This window comes from Cebus imitator, unplaced genomic scaffold, assembly GCF_001604975.1.
Source record: "Cebus imitator isolate Cc_AM_T3 unplaced genomic scaffold, Cebus_imitator-1.0 Scaffold510, whole genome shotgun sequence".
Taxonomy (NCBI): domain Eukaryota; kingdom Metazoa; phylum Chordata; class Mammalia; order Primates; family Cebidae; genus Cebus; species Cebus imitator.
The window spans coordinates 11051-23588 of record NW_016107825.1 but is presented as its reverse complement, the minus strand read 5'-3'; positions in this window follow the sequence as shown (position 1 = coordinate 23588).

The window sequence follows — 12538 nt, the reverse complement described above, 5'->3', positions numbered from 1 at the left end:
AGCCTAAGTCCTTAGCAGGAAACTTCTGGAGGTCAAGGGCTAGTGCCTCCCCAAACATGATGGGAGGGTTCTTGAACCCCTGGGGGTAGCCAGGTCCAGGTGTACTGGGTGGTTACACCTGTTTCTGGATTTTTCCATTGAAAAGCAAATAATTTCTGACCCTCTGAGGCCAGTCTAATGCTAAAGAAAGCATCCTTTAAGTCCAAGCAGGTGAACCAACTATCCTCCACTGGCAATAATCCCAACAGCATGTACAGGTTCGGTGCAGTTGGGTGCAAACTCACCATGGCCTGATTAACCAAATGCAAGCCCTGCGCTGGTCTGTAGTCTTTGGTCCTTGGTTTAGAAACAGGCAAGTGGGGGCAGTTCCATGGAGACTGGCAAGGAACTATAATTCCATAGTCCTTTAAGCATTTTAGGTGAACCTGAATACTTTCTAGGGCCTCTCGGGAAACTGGATATTGCTTTTGCCTAACTGGCTGAACCCCAGGCTTGACTTCAATGAGCACAGGGGCCTGGTTGATTGCCAGTCTAGGCGGATTTTCCTCTGCCCAGATCTTAGGCCATCATTTTGCTAATGCAGGTTCTGTCTCCCGGTCTGGTTTAGTTAAGAAGATGGGCATGTATAAGAACTGGTGAATTGCCTCATGCCCCTCCACCTTACAAGTCCGAGGCAAACAGAAAGACTGTTTCTCTGACACCCCAGTACCTCTAACAATATTGGTTGTTTCCTTTGATGAGGGGTTACAGGACTGTCATCCTGACCATGGGCTCTTTGGGGGCAATTGAGGCTGCCCCCCCCCCAGTGGCTCTTCCATTGAACAGAGCTCCTTCACTTTCATCTGAAGCCTTGTGCTCAAGATCTTCCTGTTTTCCTGTCAACTGGGGGCACTTGTCCTTCCAGTAAGCACACTGGTTACACTGCAGGCATAGGCAGTGTGGCCTTCTAAGAGCCTTCTAGGGTAGACTGGGTAGCCTTCTAGGAGCCCCTCTTTCCCCACCCTTCTGGGGGCGCTCCTCTAATAGTGGCAGCTATCAAATTCGTGCCCCGTTGAGCTTGACGCTCGTTTTCTCTACGACTCCCTATGGCTTACCACATCTCTGTTCACAAACACCTGGTTAGCTAGTTCCAATAACTGTGAATTATTCATGCCTGCAAATCCTGCCTGCTTCTGTAACTTTCACCTAATGTCTTCTGCACACTGACTGACTAATGCCATATGTACCATGCATTGGTTTTCGGGGCTCTCAGGATCAAAAGGAGTGTGCATGCGATAGGCTTCACATAGCCTCTCATTGAACTGTGCTGGGCTTTCTTCTTTTCCTTCAATAACCTCAGAGACTTTATTGACATTCGTAGCTTTCTGGGCTCCCTTTTTCAATGCTTCCATTAAGGCTGTTCTGTACCAGATTAGACTTTGCATGCCCTCTGGGGTGTTTGGATCCCACTGGCGGTCAGTCCCCAGTAACTGGGCCTTCACATACTCTTGGGGGTTCTGGTAATCTGCTGGAACATGGTCCTCCAAACATTTGGAAGCAGCTACTCTCCATCCTTCATCCATGTTAAAAAGATACATAAGCAGGTGGTGGCAATCAGCCCAAGTGGGGTTATGAGTTTGGACGATAGTTTGTAATAGGTCAATGAGAGCTTGTGGCTTCTCGGTATAAGATGGGGTGTTATTTTCCCCGTTGATAAGATCAGCTGAGGTGAATGGCAGGTATGTAAAAACATGCCTTACCACCATGTGGCCATCCTCATCCACTCCCACATACCTCTGCTCTCTTAAAGGCATCTGCACCTTTGCCTTGGGTTGCAGGCGGGCTGCTAGAGAAGGAATTCCTCTTGGGAAGCGAGTGGCTATGGGAGGAGTCCCTCCACATTCTCTCTTGTCTACTCTGGGTGATTTAGGGGTGTGCAATTCTGGTGGGGGTTCTGAGATTTCAGGCCCAGGGGTGAGGAGTCCTTCTTCCAGACCAGGGGGAGTGGGTATCCTCGGCAAAACTCCTCTGCAGCTGGATCTGCCAGGACCTTAGGAGTCTGTGCCCCTCGGTGGGTGGAGCAGGGTCTTTCCCTAGCTGTCTGTCCCTTTGCCATCAGTACAGTTGTTGCCTGTCATCTCAGCCACTGTGTGGGGTTTAGAATGAGCTGTAGCCACGAATCTATGTATGGAAATTGATCAGGGTGTCCTGGCTGGCATGTAACCTTATGCCATACTTTGGAGACAAGAGACCCGTCTAGGCTCCCCCTGTGAGGGCCAATTCACCCCAAATGCTGGCCACTCGACCTCACACGAGGTCCTCAGCTTTCCTGGTGTTATAGTTACTCCATAATCCCCACTAAATACCTTCTTAAAAATTTTCAGCATAGTCCCTAGAGGAGTAGGTTTGCTATGAGTGTGACCCATGCTTTTGCACAGAAAAACAGAACTCATAGACAGTTAAGAGTTTTACTCCACCCTCAGTTTCTCCTGCCCAGCACAGCGTGACACACTCTCTTTTTCACTTTCACTTCAGGCCAGTAGGATCATCCCCCCTCGGGAGTGTTTCAGGCGCCACTTGGCATCAGAGAGTTCGTCACTCTCCGCACAATGCCTAGATTGTGAGGGCACCTCCATCTTGCCATATGCAGATCACCCCAATCCAAACCAGTCCCACAAGTCACTTGGAGCTTAAGGACCTGTCTAAGGGACCTGCAGCCCCTACATTTCATGGCTGGTGAGTCCAGTTGGACCCCTGCAATCACTCACACAATCGCACTCCTCCCACAGTCCCCCCCCTCCAAGTACAATGTGACACACTGTCTGTTTCACTTTTGCTTCAGGCCAGTAGCATCGTCTCCCTCTTGGGAGTGTTTCAGACTCCGCTTGGCATCGGTGAGTTCATCACTCCCCTCACAATGCCTAGATTGCGAGGGCACCTCTGTCTAGCCATATGCAGATCACCCCTAATCCCAACTGGTCCCACAAGTCACTCAGAGCTTAAGGATCTCTCTAACGGGCCTGCAGCCCCCACATTTCATGGCTGGTGAGTCCAGTCAGACCCCTCCAATCACTCACACAATCACACTACCCCCTCCACCCAAATTAAAACCAAAAGCAAAACTTCTGAGGTTAGTTAGAGACAGAGAGAGAGAGAGAGAGACAGAGAGAGAGAGAGAGAGAGTGAGAACAGAATTCAAGAGTGCCAAATCCAGCACATGTGGATGATCAGGCCATGCTTCCACCTAAAGGAGGTGGGCAATTTTCCCAGGATCGATCCTACCGTGTTTCTGTCATCCGGACACTCCAGGCACCTGTTCCTTCTCAGTGTTTAACCACTGGGTGGATCCACACTGTGGGGGACTTTCCTGCTGTGCCCTGGAAAGGCTTTCCACCAGGGCCAATACCCGCCCAGGAGCGCTCTCAGGAATTGCATTGCCCAAGTGGGCTAAAGTCCCCCACAGGGATGCTTCACAGGGCAGAACCTCCTGAAAGGCTGTGCCGGCTGCCTGCCAACTGAAACTTGCTTCCTGGTCAGGGAACCAAATAATGAAGCGGGAAAGGCCATGAAACAAACCTCTCAAACACCGAACTGGGAAGGAAGTGGGGATTTATTCAGCTGGGAGCTGTGGCGGCATAGATGCCTAACAGCTGAGCTCCTCTAACAAAATCCCTGCCCTTTTAAAGGCTTACAACTCTAGAAATTACATGTGAAAGAGTCTTGATCCATGAAGTAGGCATGGGGTACATGACTTAGGTGGGGGTGTGATCGTGTTTAAGTAAAAACAATGCCTTCCAGAAAGATTCCTCCATACCATGCCTGCGATCTACAGGACTGCAATTGAGGGTGGTGCCCAGGCCTGCCAGCCTTTACTTCTCCTATTGAAATGTAATGTAGAGGTCTAGGGGGAAGGGCTCTTAGAAGCTTAAGAGGATTAAGGGTCTCTTTCCTCAAAAACACTGAAATGGCTCCCCACTTCACTCAAGGAAAAAGTGCTTACTTACCGTCATTTCCTGGAGTTTTCACATTCTTCCCTGCTGCTATGCTTTGAATGTTTGTCCTTTCTGAAATTCATGTAGAAACTTAATCTCCAGTGTGGCAGTACTGGGAGATGGGGCCTTTAAGAGGTGATTGGGTCATGAGGGCTTTCATGGATTAATGGATCAATGGGTTATCACAAGAGTGGGACTGCTGGCTTTATAAGAAGACAAAGAGAGACCTGAGCTACATGCTCAGCTCCCTCACGATGTGTTGCCTGGAGCAAACTTGGAACTCTGCAGAGAGTCACCAATAGCAAGAAGGACCTTACCAGATGCCACCTTGACCTTGGAGCTGGTCCCAGCCTCCAGAACTATAAGAAATAAATTATATTTAGCTTATTTCAGTTTCTTTTCTTTATAAATTGCCTAGTTTTAGGTATTCTGTTGTAAGCAACAGAAAACAGACGAAGATAACCTTTACTTCTTCAACCTCCTTTCTTACTCCTCCACTCCCAGCTCACTGACGTACAGCCGCACTGACTTCTCAGCTCTTTCCTGTACACACCAGGTATATCCCCACCTCAAGAATCTGCCCTACCTGATCCTTTGGCCTGAACTGCTTACTTCTCCTCAGCAGCCCCTTGGCTTACACCCTCACCTTTTGTGAATGTTTTCTCTCATTGCACTTTTCCAGTGAGCCCTACTCTGACCCCTATTTCAAACTGCACCCTGCCCCACCCCAGCCACAGCAGTCCCTAAAACCCTGTTCTACTCTTTTTTTCACACTATAAAATTGACTTTTTAAAATAACTTTTGTTTTGTGTCTCCTCTTGCTGGAATAGGAGTTTCAGGAAAACAAGGATCTTTTCCATTTTGTCCACCAGTGTATGCAATTTCCTAGAGCCTGCCTGGCACATGGCATGTGCGTGAATGAGTGAGCAAGCCAGTGAGTGACTGAATAGCATGCAGACTGAATTGTGCATAGCTCACTGCCGCATAGCTCACTTTCATCATGCTTTAAATAGAAAACAGTTGTGGGCCATGTGAGTTCTCACATAGTGCATGGAGCCAAGGTTTATAAAACTCAAAGTCTGCACCAGACAACAATCAAGCCAGGTTTCCATTTCAGGCAGGCACATGGCACCCTGTCCAGCCAGCCCCTCCTGCTCTGTAGTCACTTGCAAAAATTCAAAAGCAGCAACTATTGGAATTACAATGAAGATTTTTTTCTCTTTTCAATTCCAGAAATAATTGGATTAAAGACCCATTTATTGTAGATTCAATAACATTAAAATGCTGATCTTATTTTCAGATGAACTAGGCAGCCTTACAAGTTACTACGAGATGCCTCTTCAAAACAGGCATTCAGTGACTGCTTGCCAGCAGACTTTGGGTTAAATATGAAGTCTGTTTATTCTAAACTGAAAAAGCCTTGAAGTAATCCATATCACTTTGCCCATCAAACTTATCCAAACAGACATTCTCTAAAAATTTCATTCAAGTTAAAATATAAAAATGGATTAAATAAAGAGTTGAAACTAAGGCTATTTTCTTTATTTCATTAAGTCCAACTTGGATGATTTAGTTTCACCAAAATAACATCTATTATTATATTACATTAGGGTCATTAATGTGTTTTTTATACTTTAATTTTAAATTTTGTTTTAGTTTTGTGGTTAAGATTCATGCTTATAAGAGCATTTATACCTAGTTTTATGTTTTTCATAAAAACTGAATCCTAATGGGTCTCTATCTGTTATTTACCAGAATTTGGGACAAATTCCATAAGGAAAGACATGAGGAATAGGCATTACTGAGAAGAAAAGAAAAGTAACAATGTTGGATTAAGACAAGAAAAGGCAATGAGATCACCCATGTTCTTGTCACTCCATAGGAAGGAAACCCAGGGCCAGCCAGAATGTGATGGACACAGGATGGGGCTTGTGTCCCAGTGCAGCGATGCTTTCCCATGTGGAAGTTCCTCCTTACAGAGCAAGTAGGCAAATGTTGTCTTGTCAATGGGGAGATAACCCCAGCAGGGTGCCAGCAGCTGGATATAGATGCCAGCTATTTGCAGGAGTGGTCTGGATGGACAGCTCAGTCCGTAACACCAAGGGAAGGAAGTTGCTGGTCCCTGTTTGCTCATTGCCCAGCCAACACAGCATGCAAGCATGATAATTCTACTTGGTGCATCACTGTGTTTGATGTATTTTAAATAACAGTATCATAAAAATCATTACAATCAATAACAGGTGCTTGTTACTTTCCTTTAATAAGTTCTACATAAAACTCAAGTTTTTAAATGTTGCTGGATAAGCAGTGGGATTTGGTGGGATGCCAAATGCCATTGGTGTTGGTTGAAAAATAGCCTCATCCCACCAAGATATTTTAGTTTACTATCAGCAAGTATTTTAGGAGACCTGACTACTACATAAAATCAAGTAAATCCTTCACTTCAAGGAACTGTATTTTTTGGGATCTAGGGTGAATGCATAGTAGAAATAAGCCCCTTGGCTCTTTTCTCCTTAGTGGCAGTGGTATATTCCTTAGAGAGCTCTTCCAAGGTTTCGAGGTTTTCCAAAGATCAAACTAATGCCAATCTATGACACTGTCAGATGGGAGTTGATCCACCTCTAGCTTCAGATTCAAACATAGCACATCCTTGGTGCAGTCAGTGAGTAATGAATATTTTTCCCTTGCCACATGATATTGCCATCAACTTAACCAAAGACCACATCTTCTTATACCACCTGCTCACTGACCAGGTAAGGGCCGTGAAATCAATGAAACTGTCAGTCTCTGAACTCAGCTGTTTTTGTTTGTTTTGAAAAATAAACATTCTTCAAAAATGATGTCTATATATAGGACAGATAAAATCTTTTTTTTTTTAATTATTTTTGCAGAGACAGGGTCCCTCTATGTTGCCCAGGCTGGTCTCAAACTCCTGGCCTCAAGAGATCTTTCTGCCTAGCCTCCCAAAGTACTGGGATTACAGGAGTGAGCCACCATGACCAGGCTATGACAGATGAAAATCTTAGAGGATAATTTTATCTCTCTTGTGCTTCCGTTAGACATATTACGGAACTGTTCCAATCTCCAAAAGCTAGGACACTTTTAAAGTTGAGATGACCAACTGCAAGTCCAATTAGTTGAAGATGTATTGGCTTAGTTCCAGGAACTAGTACAACTTTTGCATTTCCTGAAGAAGCAATTATCTTCTTTATGGGGCATATTCCACTTTTTTCTTCATTTTTTGACACTGTCACATCAAGGAAAGTTTTGTGGAATTAACTAGAGTTTATTTGAAGTCAATATACCTTTCTCATGAAGCTTCGTTGCGGCCATACTTTATGATTAGTTTGTACTTTATAAGCAGGAACTTTTCCATGAAGACCTCTCAGGATTTCCTTTCGTTTCTTTTATATGTTTAGTGTGTTTTAGAATAACATACTACAACTGATAATGCAACCTAGATGACAGATTCTGTCTCTAGCAGAGAAGTCAACTTTAGTTTCCAACCAATGGGAGCCATCCCGGTGGCAGGGCATTGATCAGGAAAGAGCTTGCTTAATTTGGAGAGTCTTTTGGCAGTTTACAAAGCTCTTTCTCCTAGGTAATAAGTTACAAATGAGGGAGGAATCGATGTCTTCTGCTCGCGAATCTTGTGCACTGCCTCCCCGCCACCCTGTCATGATAGAGTGTGAGGTATGGGGTAAAGAATGCTTTTCCTAACAGCTGCCACACCCCCATAGGTCACAGACTCATGATGGCTTCTAATGGTGGGAGTTTGAAATATGCCAGGCAATAATCTTATAGACAAGGTGAATGCCACTCCACTTGGAAAATGTGTTGGAGTGAAAAATAAGGCCATGGTTTAAAAATACCCTGAAGGTTTATTGTGCTTAAGATTCTATTTTTAAAAATCATTTATTGTTTTCATTATTAAGCTACTCTAGTAGTATTCGGTTTTCCCCTGAAGGATTTCTGGTACAGAAAAAGTTTGATTTACAAAACCAAAAATAAATCACATGCAAATTAATATTAAATATTGTCAATATGGTTTCTGATATATAGTAGCTTTGCGGCCCTTGGGCCATAATCGCCTTTTACCAGTTGGCACAAGATTAAAGAATGCAAAATGAAAGATTTAAAGGAAGCAAAAGCAATGCTTTTTAAATCTAGTGGCTCTCAGCAGAGTCAGAACTAGGGTGAGGTAAGTGGAGGAACTCGCCTTCAGTAAAAGGCTTGAGGGAATGTTAAAGACCCTGTAATGAAGAGAAATATTTTCTCTTTTTAAATTTGCTTTTTTTTTATTTTTATTTTTGTTTCTATGAAAAATAATATTTTAATGTGACCTGGAAAATCAAATGAATGCAAAAAATTCATGATGAATCAAATATAAAAATTTTAAATGAAAACTAGATAGATATTACTGATTTTTCCTTTTACTACAGGCTCAGATATGGCTCAACACAGCACCATAACTGATCCTGTCTTTATTTAGAATTTTTATATTCTGTCTAACATGGATTTTTTTTTCATTTAAGTTTTTTAAAAATTTTGCATTAAAATATTATTTACAAATGTTGCACCCAAGCCAGGTGCCTACTCACCTCACTGTAGTTCTGGCCCTAGCTCTAACACACCATCTCCACCCCTGGACACTTTCATCAGAAATAGCCTGTGTGTTGTTCAGGTCATTGTATACATAGACATGTTAACAGCCCTTTGAGAGCCCCTCTACCCACCAGGGCCCCTTGTTGCAACTGAAACTGTCCTGTCAGATACAAGACATTGAGGGAACCAAACCAGCTACAGACAAGTAACAAATGCCTCTCCCTCCAGATTCCCCACAGTCTAAACAATGCATAATTCCCACAACCCAGACGCATTGCATTGCTCAGCTATGTATTCCTTTCTATGACTTTATTCATGAAAATGCAAACAGATTGAGGACTAAGCACACAAACAAATACTGCACCTCTACATATTCAGTAAAAAGTACTAAAAAATGATTTCAAAAATGTTCTATTTTTTAGAGTCTTGAAGGAACATCCTACTCAGCTAGTCTCTCAGAGACCAACTTGCAGGAGAATCTCACATAGGGCAGTGTGATGATCACCACAGAGATGACACGGATCTCTGGCCACACAGACCACCTGGCCTCTGGGACACAAGGGAACAGGAGAAGGGGCATTTATTCAGCTTCTGAGCTGCATGTTCCCAGCACTGTCAGGACCCTATGCCTCTGAGGTATGTAATCGAGGGAATAGGGGATGTGGAAATTTCAGAATGTATGGTTAATAGAGTGGAGTGGGCAAGATTGTAAGAGCAGAATTTGATGGATACAAGAGTCTTGACTGAGGGAGCACTTAGATGAGAAGATGAATTGGCAGTAGGACAAAAGACGGGTCATGCCTTGTGGTAGACACCTGATCGCTGGAACCCACTGAAAGTAGACCACTGACTGCTAAAGATCCAGGTGAATGGGGCCAGTGAGGGCCTTGCTTCCTACCCTACTGGTCCTTTTTGGACGATACTCCCTCCCACCTCCATAATTATAGGATCATGGTGGGAACAAGAGCATGGGGCAACATTTGACACACGGGCTGAAGGAGGGATTACAAGAGCACAGTAAGACCCCAGGAGGCCAACGGGTTATGGCCTTCTCAGCTCAGGCATTGTGCAGCAAGCTGCTAAGGGGCTATGCTGGGCGCCTGGGCAATTTTTCTGGTCAAGCTTGGGATCTGCATGTTTCCAGTGACCGCAAGTGAGAGGAAGGCAAAAACACTGGGTAATATAACAGTCTCGATGGCGAGCCTCAGGATTAACTTCTGTATGCTGCCTCACCTCTGTCCCACAGTAAGCTACAAGGTAGGAACTGCTGTCCCTAAATTTACAGAGGAGGAAGCAAGTTCAGAAATATTTGTCAGCTTGTCTAAAGTAATGCAATAAATAAGCAGTCTCTAAGTCACACAGATGGTCTCTTGGGCATTTTCTCTCTCAGCCCTGGAGAGCTGTGGAGGGAAGAATCCCTGCTTTTCTCAAGCAAATCGGTTTCTTGATGTCTTTCGGTTCTCACTCCTAGCCTGCTCCTGATGCTTTGACCCCTTTTACAGATCACAGTGCTCTAGAATAATGGATGGTCTTGGGTGGTGAATAAAGGTGGATAAATAGGGACAGGGACAGTTAAATTGGGAGTCTTTCTTACAACCTCGATGGGTTTTCCCCCGCAAATTTCTTTCGCCACTGAAATGCCAACACCAGTGCTTGTTGGATTTATGAGGTAGCCAGACCAATGTGTCGTTTTTCTATTTTTCTTTTTTTTTTAAAACTTCTCTTGAGAGAATAAATGGTAATAGAGAGAACCATTTAACAAGGTCCCGGTTTCTCTTGCAACACAGTAGCTAGGCTTGCCTGCTTGCATTTTTGTAGGGATCTGCTTAGTAGACGGTATTAGCAGAGAAGTGGCACCTTGATCTTGGTTTGCAAGTCCTTCTCCCATCAGCCCTAGATTAGGCCCTGTTCAGCCATGCAGGGGTGTTGGTTCATGCGTGCTGCAGCAGTGGGCATAATTAATATAATTTACCCAGTGGACAAAGGTATGTACCAACTGAATTTAAATAATTGGTGTGGATTGGCTAGTAGCTAAGAAGTAGGCTTTTAAGGAGATACTGAAGATTGAAAGGGATTTTTTTAAAGAAAAACATTGATTGTAGATGATGAAAGCTAGGGTTTGCCCTCTTCATGTCTACTCTACTTCCAAATAGTTGTATCCAAAACTGTTTTTCCCTATCCCCTACCTTGCGTTCCTGTTAAAATGGAAATGGGAACTAATTAACATCCCACTCCTGAATACATGTAGAATTTGTACAAAACTATCTTCTATGGAAATGATTTGTAATCTGTAGACTTATTACCTGGAAGATGTTTTGAGATGTAAAATCCTATCCTTTGGGTTGTGGGTTTTTTGTTTTCTCCAAATGAATCTGATCTTTAAAATAATAATAATAATAATAATAAATAAGTGGTAGAAACGAGGCCCCAATACAATTTGTTTGACCTCAAAGACTGTGGTCTTTTCACCAAATGACACAGCCTTCAAAACTTCTATTTCAAAAGTATTTGAAACATAAACAAATACAGAAGCTAGCAAAGCCATTTGAGACTTGAGAATTCTTGCAAGCAAAGAGCAACAACAAGAAGAATGAGCACCAAACTGTCAAGAGGTCCATAAAACTCAATGGCCTCAAACTAGACTGCGACACAAAGTAAAAGATACCAAAGAGGCTTGAAGAAGCTTTGCATTCACAATAGACTTATTACCTGGAAACTTATTACCTTGATTTCAACAGCGGAAAGACACCAACTTTGTTACCAATTCAAAGATACCAACTCCGAATGTGGAAGAAACAAAGGTAATGGGATATCACCAAAGTAGCCTGTATTTTGCATGTTATTTTCCTGTGAATGATTTTAAAGCTTTGCTCTTGTTTTACAAGCACATTTTATTGCCTTCAGGTTGAAATCAAGCACCAGATATACATACCATAAATACGTTTAGACTTTGGACTGAAGAATTTGATATTTCAGGTATTTCACAGTCACATTCCCTAAAGCTAATTTTACAAAACAGAAAATCAACATTTTATCTTATGATTTGAGCATAAACAAGGTTTAGTTTTTATTATCAGTAAGAAAGATGAATTAAACTGGGTAATATTTCAATTAAAAAGTGAACAAAGTGTGTGGCAGCCATGAAAATTCATCCTGCAGCCTCTAAGTACAAGGAACATATTTGACCAAGAGCCCAGCCATTCATTTTTAAATTCATTGCCATGTTTGAGCCAAAGCAACACTTCCCTGGGCTGTTCCTAGCCAGCAGCTGAGTAAAGTAAGAACAACTTCATGTTGGGGAGACATAGGACTCCTCTGACAGCCAACTGTGCCTCAAGGACCCCCTGAGTCTTGCTGAACCTTCATGCTTGCCACATGGGATCTAGGGTGTCTCCCATCCAGTCATTCTTCCCTCTTTCCCTCATTCAGGGCCTGGATTGCAATGCAGCCTGACAGCTCCTTCAGCTTCTCCCAGCTCTCTCTCCACTTCCTATTTTATAACTCAATAAAATCCTTGCAACAAAGGATTAATCCTTTGTTGGTGTCTGCTTCTCAAAAGACATAGATTCACATCAAACATAAACAAAAGTAAAAACTGTGATAACTTATTTTTTTGAATTTTTTATTTATTTCTGAAGTTTTAGAGCTCAATATAACTCCTACCTAGTATTCAATCAAACTGGTAAAAAAAAAAGATATTCATTTACTCCATGAATATCATAGTAAAAATGTGTGAAACATGTAGCTTCCAATTGCACACCAAATTTTACATATTTGTGATCTTCCTTTCTTTGGCATTTTATTCACAGAGGATAAGATATAAGTCTAGGATTGGAGATGGCTGAGTAGAAGCTTTCACTAGTCATTCTCCCACAGAAACACCAAATTGATCAACTATCCACACAAAAAAGCACCTTCATAAGAGCCAAAACTCAGGTGAGTGATCACAGTACCTGGTTTTA